The sequence below is a fragment of the Dreissena polymorpha genome, chromosome 14 (genome assembly GCF_020536995.1).
Source record: "Dreissena polymorpha isolate Duluth1 chromosome 14, UMN_Dpol_1.0, whole genome shotgun sequence".
NCBI lineage: Eukaryota > Metazoa > Mollusca > Bivalvia > Myida > Dreissenidae > Dreissena > Dreissena polymorpha.
Genome location: NC_068368.1, coordinates 23014921 through 23026229, shown reverse-complemented (window position 1 = coordinate 23026229; position 11309 = coordinate 23014921). Strand labels below are relative to the sequence as shown.

The following is an 11309-nucleotide window of genomic DNA, read 5'->3' as shown; positions in this document are numbered from 1 at the left end:
ATATATTTATTATCGATGTACATTAAACTTATAAACCATACGTGTAGTTTATTTATTTATTAAGTACACATCCATATTTGACCATTGCAGATAGAAGACTAGTACCAGTACATATAATTTTATTCGTATTTAAGAATGAAATTTATGTTATTTCTATTTACTTTTTATCTTTTAGTCCTCCGATGTCTTTCTAAAACTTAATGTTCTATAACCGGTCTTTCTCTTCCATAACCGGTCTTTCTTGTCTATGGCCATACAACTATTTTCCATAGCCGAAACAGCCAATCGAAACAGCGAATGGAAATTCAGGAAAATGGAAAAGAGTGTTTCCCACAAAAATGGACCAATCAGGTGCCCTCGGAAAATTCTGTCAGCAGAAAGAGCATTGGCACAGAAAAGTTTGTGTATAAAGACACTATCGCTTTTTTGCAGCTCTGAAAACTTTCAGAGAAGTAAACGAAACTATACAATAATACAAACTAACAAATTGTTCTCTTTTTTTACGAACATTCGGTCCAGTAAATTTACAGGACCGACAAGCCAAACCTTACAGAATTTTACAGGACATGTCCGACGGTCCGGACATGTTTGGCTGAGACTGGTAGTGACATGCCTAGTGTGTTTGCCAATTTCATGACTTACATATTGTATGTGCCACTGTAGTGACTTGCATATAAATATTAAATATTTATCTATATTTTATATACTATATGGTTAAATATATATATTGATTAACTTTTACAAATCCTTATTTTATTGTTTATTTCCCTTTCAATTAGGTTTGATGGAACTACAGAAGATGGCAGTTTTGGAAGGCTTGTAAATGACTCCACCCACGGCATTTGAAAAGTACAGTGCTTTGAGGAGGAGGGTCTATCAAGCTTATATTTTGTTTCCCTCCGTGAAATTCTGCCACTGGTCAGATGCTACAGTTGACTGTGCCAGCGTCATCTCTCGTGCAGAGAAGAAGTTGTGTATAATTATGGTGCAGAACCATATCCATGGCGGAAAAAGGTACTTATTAATAAAGAAATGTTTCCTCTAAATGGCCCTTTTTAGCTCGACTATTATATATGAAATATATATAGTAGAGCTATCCTACTCACCCCGGCGTTAGCGTCTGCGTTTGCGTGCAAATGTTAAAGTTTTCGTACTACCCGAAATACCGGTATTTTCTTTGTCCCTTGACATATTGCTTTCATATTTTGCATACTTGTTTACCAACATGACCCCAACCTATAAACAAGAGCAGACAACTCTTTCAAGCATTTTGTCATAATTATGGCCCCTTTTCCACTTAGAATATGCAGCAAATGTTAAAGTTTTCGTACTACCCCATTTATGTTAATTGTCCCTTGACATATTGCTTTCATATTTTGCATACTTGTTTACCAACAGCACCCCAACCCATAAACAAGAGCAGACAACTCTATCAAGCATTTTGTCATAATTATTGCCCCTTTTATACTAAGAATATGCATATTATTGATAAATCTAGGTTAAAGTTTGCGTACTACCCCAAATATTTCCTATATCCTTTGACATATTGCTTTTATATGTTGCATACTTGTTTACCAACATGACCCCAACCTATAAACAAGAGCAGACCACTGTATCAAGCATTTTTACATAATTATGGCCCCTGTTACAATTAGATAATTGAACATTTTGCTTAAATTGCCATTACTTCTTTATTAATGATCACATTTTATTATTACTTTGACAAAACAACACTTACCTGAATACCACAATGGATTCCACCCAAACAATACCCCACGCCCCTACCCAGAATCCCTTCCGCCCCCCCCCAACCCCCCCATTTTTTTTTAAACATCATCTAATAAATTACCCCACCGCACATTATACCCCCCTCTCACCATGCATACATCTGGTTGCCATGCCAACCGAAAGGAAAAAAATCTAAAAAACTGCAAGGTGTAAGGCTTAGATATTTGGCATGAAACATTGTCTGGTGGAACTCTACCAAGATTGTTTAAAGTACACTGCAACGCCGATATATCGCAGACCAGTATATCGCGCTGACCGATATATCACACTTCAGCTATGGCTTCCGAAAATCGGACAAGCATGAAAACTAAATGACATGTTTTAATCTGAAATCGCTAACTTAAGCAGAAAATCGGTTCTTGCTAGTAACACCCTATATTTTGCGGCCTACTATGGCACGCAGTGAAGTGTGAAAACAATAGATTAGTGACAGTGTTGTTTGCACACATCTGGGGTTGTTTTTAGCACTTAAGAAAGAACTAATTAGTGTCACTGCATAGGTAATAATGGCAGCATACCGGTATATAAATCGTAAAATTTCGCTACTGGTCATTCTGTCTCTGTACACCAAAAACATCGCAAAAATGGCTATGAGTAATACTGTCACACGCAAACGTTAGCAATTCTCGATTACATAGAAGATCGAGATAATAGACAAGAACTGGAGAAGATAGCAACAGTTTTCCATTGGTCAATCGATACTTTTTGATAGGAAAGTATGTGTACATAACATTATTTCATTTATTTTGGCAGTCATTTCAAGGATCTTCTAATACTTTTGAATTACAGCAAAAGATATACCCTGTTGAATGTTTTATAGAGATACCACTTAAGCAAAACTTCATATGTAAAATATTGATTATCTGAACCTGAACTACATGTAACTACAATACATTGAAGTTATAATGTGATCAAAGTCTTCAAGTCATTTTGTGAGAATGAAATGTAAGTTGTTGTGTCATATTTGCTACTATGTTACATATATTGATAGGTAGCAAACAAAGTTAAGTCATTAAAAGTTACAGTTTTATTTATACAGAGTTTTTATTCCCCTAACATCTTGATGCAGGACACATAATGATTGTCTTTGCCATTAGTAAATCCGTCCACAGAATGGTCTAGCGCAGTGATTGAACTTAACTGATGGGAGGGGATGGTCCACAGGACCTACTTGTCTGATACTGAATATACTGGTCCAGATAATAAAAAATAATAAAAAACACCAATTTGCATTATCCCATAGTGCATACAATAGCATAAAAACCAAAATGATTTTCAAAATCCCAGAGTGATAACTCATGACAATACAGGCTTTAGTGGCATGAGTGTTTGTACACACACTCTACATGCAAGTCACTACACAGTACACACTATGCAAGTCAGTACACACTATGCAAGTCACTACACAGTACTCACAATGCAACAAGCCAGTACACACTATACAAGTCACTACCCAGTACTCACTATGCAACAAGCCAGTACACACAATACAAGTCACTACCCAGTACACACTATGCAAGCCAGTACATACTATGCAAGTCACTACACAGTACTCACTATGCAAGCTTTTACAACATAATTGACTAATTGTACATCTATACAGTTTTCGAGCTTTTCATTAAGTTTATGAGTATTAATAAGTACCGGTATTTGTATGTGTTTTAATAATAAATGTTTAAATCTTCAGGACAGGTTTGATTTATACACTGATGTTGGAGCTTGGGAAAAGCCACTTGACTACATTACCCAGCTCAGGCAGTCTGCAATATTCAAAGAAGTGAGGACTTTGAGGTATAAATAATTTGTATGGATCATGGTGATAAAACAACATACATCATAGATAGCTGAATCAGGGCCTTTTCCTTCTGTGAGAATGGCCGTTTTTCACAAATTCACTTAAATTAAACAGGATGGGTCACATAGAACTACACAATATTGCATTGCTGCACGTCCCTATTCGAATGTTATACTGTCCTCAGTTTGACTTTACACTGTCCTAATTAGATTAGATATTACTTTTTATATTATACAGTTCTTGATGACTGCAGTGTCCATGACTAAGATGGTGAACTAGATGGCCTAGATCCAGAACTGACTACATGGACCAAGGTATTCTTTTCTGTGAAACCTTTTGAAAGAAACAGATTTCATGTACCTCAGGCTAGTTCAGTTGACAGGGAATTTGTCCATAAAACCCACATTCACAAGTTAGATTTAAATGAAGAAGGAATTTATATTTACCAACAACTAAATGTATAATTGTAATCAAGAAAAGCAGCAGTAAAATTATTAATGATTAATGTTGTTTTTTTTTTGCCTGTGGACTTCAAGCACAATTTTGTTCTGAGTGCTGACTACTGTTACATATATGAATGATTACTTGAAACCAAAAATACTGATGGTTTGCTTTGTTGTTTTGTCCTAAATTACTTTTATCAAATAGAATAGAATGTCTACAGTTTTAATTCTGTTAACAAATATGAATATATATGTCATTATTTTCATTGTGTTTCTACATGTTCCCATTTGTAGGTTACACTGATCTGAGTATAAGTTCACACAATACTGATGAACATTTGGTCATTTTTATAAATTCTAATTTTCTATGTCCCTAAATAGTTCAATGTTCAAATCATCAGGACGAGTTTGCCATATGCAGTCGCTGATGTTGGAACTTGGGACAAGCAGTTTGAATACATTGCCCAGCACAGGCAGTCTGAAATGCTGGAATAAGACATATGGGGGTGCAAAACAGCATGAAGCAATGTATTCTTTGGTGTGAAACATGTTGAAAAAAGGTTTACATATACATCCAGCTAGTTCTATTATTTTGGAACTGGTTGATCAACCTCACATGCACAAGTTGAATGACAGTGACAGTCACAATGTTTACATTTTAAAATTAATGTATGTGTCTCAATCTGTTTCCTTATCTAATGTTGTTACATGTACAGTCGTGAGTCTGCATCTATAGTTCCATCGGTTACCCTCTTGGCAGCTACGTATGATTCGGCGTAAAGTCGCCATGGTCAGCCCAGGCAGCCTTCCGGCACTTTGTCAGAGGCCAGATCATCAGAGATGTGATTGAGAGCCATGAGGTAGCTGCTGTCAAAGATTGGGCTCGGATCTGACAAGCAGCCAATAGTTTGCCTTTTAAAGAGTGCGGCATATCATTCCCACAAGGTACATTTTATAACAAAATGAATAAATACTTGTTATATACATGTGTCACCATTATTCAATTGAGCGGTTCATAATGTTATTATATTTTAATAAGAGTGAACTGCAACCTCAGTTTTATTGTACTTTCACCTATATGGAACATGTGTTTGTAAATGTTTTTAATGTTTCTTATGATTCAAGACAAATAGTGTAAGCATTTTTTTTGTTTTGATAATACTATGTGTTATTAGTTAAATATTTTAGAAAAATATGTACAGTACTATATGATTGAATGCAAATACTTCACTTTCCTTATTTTATCCGAAGAAGAACTTCAATGTTGAGTTTGTAAATATGTTTTAACATGTTTGGTATTCATATAAGTTGTTGCTATTTTATATGTGTTCTGTTCTTGTAGTTAGTTCATGTACTGTAATAAGGTATTGATAAGAAAAGTTCATTGGTTTGGTTTAAAAATGTATTAAGCATTTAGATGATTAATTACTATTATGTATATCTGTCATAGACTTTATAACTGGCAATTTGTTTTAGATAAATAATGTTGGATTAATTGTGGCTTCAAGGCACAGAAGACATCCCAGATACAGATGATTCCTTGAGTTCCAACATCACATGAAATTATTTCATTTTTGATTGGTAAATGTTTGGACACTAACAACTTTATCAGGATTTAAGATCAAATAAGCAAGCATAGATATACACATATATATCCAGTTCAAACTGTGTTTGATTTCAGTTATTAGTGCTATGTTCATATTGTATAAACCATTAACTTCAACAATTACAGAAGACGTGCATTGCCCCATCTTCTTTGTCCAGCCACCTGGCCTGACTTGTAACAGGTATCGGGATTCCCTGCTGGAGTAGTTGTGTGCTAACTTCTCGGGTTCAACCACCAATGATGGATTTCCCAAGGCTACAGCTACATACTGAAGATGATAGTCAACAGTCAGCTTGTGATGTAAGAAACGGGCATTCAGCCGACGAATATAAACCAGCACATCTTTACTGCTTGCTAGGTATATAGTGACGAGTACATGCAAATGTTTAGTAGTTGAAACTTTTTAATTGTTTTCCCTTGTGTCATCAGTAACAGCATTTAGCCAATGTAAATTTTGATGTATTCATAATTAAGTTATCATGGAACCTTTGAATAGAATAATGTAAGTGTTAATATCTGTAACATTATTGTTAATTTTATTATTAAGCTAAATAATTTTTGTGTACATTATTCTTTCTTGAAGAAATTTTCGATAAAATGATTTCGCTTTCCAAGCACGTGTTCTTTGTACACATGTTCATGTATTTGACTTTATCTGTTTGTTGTATCTGTTTGTTGTACGTTGTTATACTAGTTGGAAACTGTGTAGCGCTATGATTGTAGCAATTTTATTGATAATTTGATAGAAAATGACTGTTCCACAATACTATTTAGTGTCTGTTCATGTCAATCTAGTCAATTAAATTTCATAGTGTTGTGTTTAAATTATTGGAGATTATTTAATGCATGTTATATCAATTAAAAAGTGATATTTCTTACAGTACAAGTAATCCAACTATTATTCTCGTTAAGTGTTACAACTCTGATTGTATATGAATATTGAAAAGTCATATAGATCTAAATTTATTTTATGCTGCACAAACTTTGTGTCATGTTGAGTTATTTCTGTAACTATCCTAGTATAACAAACATACAAATGTAGTTCTCTAGAATTGGCAGTTATTTAAATATTTGTTTTGTTTTATTTGTTGCAGTTTCTTACTGCCTCAATTGTACCAACACATGTAAATAAATACGACAAATTTTCAACACGCTGCTAGGTTATCTGTTGTGATTTTCAATCCGGAACAATAATCAATTAACATAAGAAATGCATTTTATTGTTTCTTTAACAAAAATGTGTAGTGTAAAAAGGTCAGTTGGCTTGGAGATGGGAACCCACACGAGATCCTGATCCAGGGCAGCTCTAAAGGCGAGCCCCTATGGTACATGTCATAAATAAAGTGACATCTGCCTTCAAAAGCAGATGAAGAATGAATTTTGTTTAAAAGAGCTTTAAACAAGAATTTACACATTTATGTATCAAGACTAATGGAAAAAGTTAATGTAGATGACAGAAATAATTGTAAGCAATATTGCTGTTACTGGAAAAATCCTTATTGTGTAAGCAAACACACCTTTCTATATGGAGAGGAAATCCAGGTTCATATCCTGGTGGGGATCCCATATCAGCAGCAACTCGCATAATGTACATATAACTTATACAAAGAATAGTATGTGTTGTCATAGTGTATGATATTTAATATTAATATTAAAAAAGATATTAAGTTTTTGATGATTTTCTCTATCACACACACACATATGCAGTATTTATATGTATTTTTACTTTATGTGATTTATCATTAGTATTAAGACACCATCATTAGTTCCACGCTACAAAAAAGGCCCATCACTTTGTCCTTGCAATTAATTATAATTAATACCCTTTTTTGCTTTAAAAAGAAAATGGTTTGTTTTCAACAATGTGAATCTTTGTTTCTACTACAGAATCTGATATTCATATTTTGAGTGTCTTAATATAAGGCAAATACTGAAAAAATGTGATTTTCATGAAGTATTTTGTCAGTTTTCATGTGCAGTGCTCTTGAAAAGTGCAGGGAGTCGACCTTGCTGGAACAGGTGCTCACTCTTCAGTCTGCTAGACGGGTAGCGCCCAAGTCACTGCCAGCGCTCATGAAAAGGCAAGACGCCCTAGAGATGGGAACCACTGACTCACATGATCAGTTCCCCATCTTGAGCAGCACTTAAGGCGACCACCTTAAAGCCTACTTTCTGGAATACATCAGTGTGCAGAGCTTATACGTCAAGTTGAAGAATTGCAATTCATCTCATGGACAGTGATAAAACATTTAAACAAAACTGTATAATTATGACTGAAAAATCTAAACAAAATAAAATGTGTTGTTGCCTTATGCCAGTGTGATGGCACTAAATTGCTTATTTTCAAGGATGAGGCTTTGTTGACTGCTTTAATAAATACAAAATGTAAAATTACCTGCTCAACTATGAAATTATGTGAATCAAATATTGTGTACAACTACTGCTGGCCTCATTAAAGAAACACAATTGAAGCTTCATTACTAAATGTGTGCGCAAAAATTATGTCCCGATTCTAATCAGTGACTCCTTTGTGTAGCTTATGTTTAACGACTGTTCAGTTTAGCTGCTGTTTTCACCAAGTAAGTTAGTTAGCAAATACAGTCTACTTTTCTAATCAGTTTGCTATATGTAGTATAAAGTGACTGTTTAAAATGAATCAGATATCTTAGATTAACATTGTCTAATCTTTTTTTAAACTTAAAATCTCTTGTCGTAAGGTATAACTTCCTGGACTAGTTTTCACAATTGCATATGTATTGCGCAAAATTTTTGTTCATTCGAATTCAAGTGATTTAACAGTCAATAAATTAATATTTAATAAAAACGGTTTTAGTTGAATAATAATTGATGTTTTGGCTATTCTGTCTTTTTTACACTTATACATTGTTTCTATACAATTGTGGATATAATTGAATTACATATTGATATTATTTGACTATTTGACAATTATTGCACTCTACTGATTAATATACACAATCGAAAAATTTACATATATCTGAAAATCAAGAATAAATACAGTAACTAATTGTTACGAGTTATTACGGATTAAGTTGATATTGTATATTAATGTACATATATATCTTGTACAAATGGTTGCTCATTCGACGATGCAGCCTGTTAATTTTATAAATGAAGGTCACTCGCTTAATGCCAGATATTTCCAAATCTATCATTTACATTTAATTGATTGCATATCTTTAATATAATTAACGGGTACTTCAAATATAGAGACGTTTTAAAGTTTGTATCGTAAGGAAAAAATAATCACAAGTTCTGTTTTGCGATAGACGTCTGCAGTCGAACTGGAATTTTACTATTATAATAACCGTGTAAATGAAAACTATACGCAACTACAGTGCCATTAATGATAATCGATTTTTTCGAGATATATATTTCATATTTCATATACTTAAGACCATGGGGGTTCAATCTGTAGAATGGTTTCACTCATATTTAACTGGGAGAAAGCAAACAATGCATGTAAATGATACTTTTTCAGACTCGGAAACAGTAACATGTGGTGTCCCTCAGGGTAGTATTTTAGGACCTCTTCTTTTTCTATGTAATGTAAATGATATGGAAATAAGTATAAGCAAAGATTGCAAACTACTGTTATATGCTGATGATAGCGCCATAATTTTCTCACATCAAGATCCAAATGTCATAAGTAAAAAACAAGGATGTGAATTAGCAAACTGCAATAACTGGCTAGTTGACAACAAGTTGTCTCTTCATATAGGTAAAGCAGAATGTATACTTTTTGGAAGTAAGCGGAAAATTAAAAAGATCGAAAATTTCTCAGTCATATGTAATAAACAAACTATAAAGTCTCAAAAATCGGTGAAATATTTAGGTCATGTTCTAGATAACACCCTGTCAGGTAATAAATGTGCAAACGACATCATCAGTAAGGTCAACTCGAGACTTAAGTTCATGTATAGACACAACAGTGTACTGGATTTTAACACTAGGAAAACCCTCTGTAATTCACTAATTCAATGCTTATTTGACTACGCTTGTTCCGCCTGGTATAATAACTTGGGGAAAACTCTTAAGTCTAAATTACAAATTACACAAAACAAGGTTGTGCGATTCATTTTAAATGTTCCACCAAGAACCACACTGACCTGCTCAGATTTTCACAAACTAGGAATATTAAAACTTAATGATAGAGTGAAACAACTGAGTATAAATCATGTACATAAAAAAATATGACAAATGTCCAGTGTATATGAAAGAAAACTTTATTAAGAAATCTGATGTTCATAGCTACTGCACACGAAAGAGCAAATGTAATTTCTATGTTCCTGTCATAAAATCAGCGACAGCTTCAACTTTTTATTATAATGGTGTGTTAACCTGGAATGCTCTTCCAGAATCTATTCAATGTATAAATAGTCACTTCAAATTAAAAAAAAGAAGTCAAAAAACATTTTCTTAACAATTACCTTTAGGGATTGAGCATAGCAGACGGTGTTGTTTATTTTAAGTATCTAGATATCCCATGTCTTTGTTAAGTAACGAGATTATATAATCATGTGCTCGCTCAAATTGTTGAACGCATATATACATTTTGTAAATTTTAGATATGCTAACTAAAGTACAAAATAATTCAATAACCATTTAACATAGTATGACTATAGCTAGTTGCTATATAGTTTATGTGCTGTATGAAGCAGTTATGTAAAGGACCCCTTTGGAAATAAGTCGAAAGACTTTCAAGGGCTTTCCTGGCAGTACATGTCCTTATATTAGACTAAAATAAACTATAAGTAAACAGTCTAATGTAAATGTACCTAAAATGGTATACCATATGAAGTCAATTTAATCTGTGATATTTTTGTGTTCAATGTATGTGATTGTCTTAAGCTGAATTTGGTTTAAACTTCTTTGTGAAAATTGTAAATTTTATTAAGGTATGTAAATGTATCTCATATGTTTACCTCATTGAGTCAATTTTAATTCTGTGATGTTAAATATATGTGTTTGTTCTAATCTAATTTTGTTTTAAGTATCTGAGAAATTGTATTAAGGTATTGTAAATGTAACACACATGTATACCTCATGATTTAAATTTGATCTGTGATATTTTTAGTGCTCAGTATATGTGTTTGTTTTAAATTAATCATGTTCTTATGCAAAATGTGATAAATTGTTTTATGTTATTATTTGACATGTATATGCCGAATAAATCTATCTATCTATCTATTCATTCAAAACGATGTTCTACTGCAAATGATGTTCTGTGCACTCGAAGTGTCACATTAACAATTCTTTACAATTATGAAGTTAAATCTTTTGTTAATAAAATCGTACCCTATGTGATAAGCAATCATTTTATAAATACTTCAAAAGCTTAAGTAAAAATTAACGAATAATCAGACACCTATTCTCATTCATCAGCTATCGCTTGTGCATCTAATAGCTATCGCATGCGAACGTTATCACTCTTACGTGCACACGTAATAGCTATCGCATGCGCACGTATTAGTTATATCATTCTCACATAGTAACTATAGCGTGCTCTCATAATTTTATTGCGAACATGATCAACACTATCGCCTGCGTATGTAATACTATCAAGAGCGCATGTTATAATAGCGTAACGCACATAATAACTTAAGTGTGTGCACGTGATAACTATCTCCTACTCGCGTATTTACTATCACTAATGAAA

The 11309-nt window shown here is 33.3% G+C and overlaps 1 long non-coding RNA gene across 2 annotated transcripts; it reads left to right on the top strand.

Moving 5' to 3' along the window:
- The first annotated feature begins 791 nt into the window (after positions 1-791).
- LOC127857706 (uncharacterized) lies at positions 792-8450 on the top strand. Of its 2 annotated transcripts, XR_008038569.1 has the most exons (7): positions 792-1014; positions 3476-3579; positions 3821-3897; positions 4428-4554; positions 4787-4971; positions 5503-5990; positions 7599-8450. It is a non-coding gene; the product is annotated as an uncharacterized LOC127857706 (long non-coding RNA). The 2 variants fall into 2 exon arrangements; XR_008038568.1 differs by lacking the exon at positions 7599-8450 and having other exon boundaries at positions 5503-6605.
- Positions 8451-11309: the final 2859 nt, after the last annotated feature.